Here is a 2,303-nt window from a genome sequence, read left to right as displayed (position 1 = left end):
TACAACGGTCGGTCAACAGACCACTCAGGCTTATCAACAAATCAATAATGACAAAAATGGAGTTCAATAAATAAAATTTTGGTCATAAAATAAAAATATTCTAAATGTTCAAAGTAAATGTTTCAAATAAAAAAAACTGGAAAAAATTGATAAATTGCAAATGAAAATTTGCAACTGATCAAATTTCATTTTTTTTTTTAATCTTTTGCATGGTACAACCAGAAGCTGCTCTTCATTTTTAGTGACACACTTTGGCTTTTTTTTTATTATTATTTTTTGACGGGTTGCCTTCATTTTTGCTTCTACTTTTCATTTATTTAAAATAGGTTTCCACTCTCTGTGGGTATGGTTCTTCTTCTATGTATTAAAAAMGTTGTTAAACATCTGAGTGGTGCAGTACATCATTGATCTATCAATGCACTACATCTACTAGTGTTGAGAAAGTATATTGCAACTTATTTAAAACCAATGGGGTCCTGTGGCCCTCTGCAGCCCAAAGTTAAAAACTGTTGTTCTTTTGAGGCCCGCAAAAGCTCTACCAGCTCACCAGTCAATGCTGCATTCTGTGTGATTTCCTCCCTCCGAAAGGCAGTTTCCTACCATCTTTCCTCACGTGTTTCAGAGAGAAGACATCAGTGCTCATCATGCTGGACCCAGACAGCTTCTTCTTTCCTCAATTTGTCATCAAGAGCAGCTGCTATGTTGAGACTTTTTGATCTTAGCAAAAATGTGGGTGGTTAACAAAAGAAAGTTTACATTCTTTACATTTATTTTAATTTAGTTTAATCTTTTTACAATACTTTCAATCTARTACTCCAAAGCAAGTATTAAAAACTTAATTAATTATGTATGACAGTTGGATAAACAATGTCAACTAGTTTCTGTAACACACCAGCACCCATACATGATACTACAGAACCCATGTGAGTTCTGTAGTATCATGGAAGACAAAGAAACAGCAYAGTGGCGCTCTCTACCTGTGAAGCAGAGTRTMTGACTTTAGCTTCAACAATGCAGGATTGTTGGAACACTTTTTGAAAGGTATGGATGACTACAAATATGCACAGTTGTGTATGAGGACAACCATGGGACAATTAAAAAAAACCCTTAAGAATACAAAGATGTAACATGTGGATATTAAATATAATTTAGTAAAATTACTTGTGAATGAAGGGACAATGTACAGTATCTGTCATATTGTACTGCTGAAGACATGGTTGCAGATATCAGGACCAAACCTGTTTCCAAAGCTAAAACTTAGAAAGTTTGAAAATGTTTGGCGTTTGAGAAGGAAARAAACAAAGAAAGGGAAAGTGAAAGAGATCCACGTCTGTATTTTAGTTTAATAGTGAATTTTATTATTTCAGCAACCCCAGTACAAGTGGGGGTGTTCAGATATTTGATTTGTGTCCTCAAGTTGTGAACATGTTGACTACATTTAAAGCTGGTTTTGTTAGAAGTGCAGTAATGAGTTGTATCCACTGTGAGACAGTCTATACTATTTAGAAAGGCGCTACACTGCCTATTCAGCTGTTGTTGTAGTAGAGTAGTCAGTCCGTGTAACACTGCTCCCTGGAGCTCAGTCTGCAGAGCACTCCTCTCCTGAAACATTGCTGTGAAGATGTGCAGAAGTGGGAGCGTCAGAAACAGTATGAGCTTCTTAAAGAGACAGAGAAAAGCGTTTAGATAGACTATGATGCAAAGTCACATTTATTTTTGATATATTACAGATTTTTCATAAAATGGAGGTAACATACTTGATTGTGRTAAAGAATTGAAGTGGAAAATACAGAATACCCCCTTTAAAGACCAAAATGCTTTACAATGAATTTCAGTTGTAGCCTGCCAAAACCGTATTATTGTTTTTGATTTCTTCTTGGATTCTACCATTTACCATCATCTACCATTTGGGAGGGGTGTGTGGGAGTGAGCTCTCTGCATATTCATTCATTCATTCATTCATTCATTCATTCATTCATTCATTCATTCATTCATTCATTCATTCATTTACTTTTGTAAACTGATCTTGGGGTTACAATAAATTGTAACACTTTTGCTGTGATCTTTGGATCTCACTTCAACAATAGAGAACACCCCCACCCCCTTTCCTCCAGAATAACAAGTATTTTACATTGTTAGGATGTATTTATTAAACAACATATCTAAATTCTGAAATTTTCCTAGATGTATTTACCTGGTGAGGTTCTCTCCAGGTCAAATTTACCTAAAGACATCAAAATAGTTGCAGCTGTGTACTTCATCTGTTATTTCTATTGTGTTAGAGCAAATGATGTAATTTTATG

This window comes from Austrofundulus limnaeus, unplaced genomic scaffold (assembly GCF_001266775.1).
Source record: "Austrofundulus limnaeus strain Quisiro unplaced genomic scaffold, Austrofundulus_limnaeus-1.0 Scaffold75, whole genome shotgun sequence".
Lineage (NCBI taxonomy): Eukaryota > Metazoa > Chordata > Actinopteri > Cyprinodontiformes > Rivulidae > Austrofundulus > Austrofundulus limnaeus.
This window is presented reverse-complemented; position numbering follows the sequence as displayed.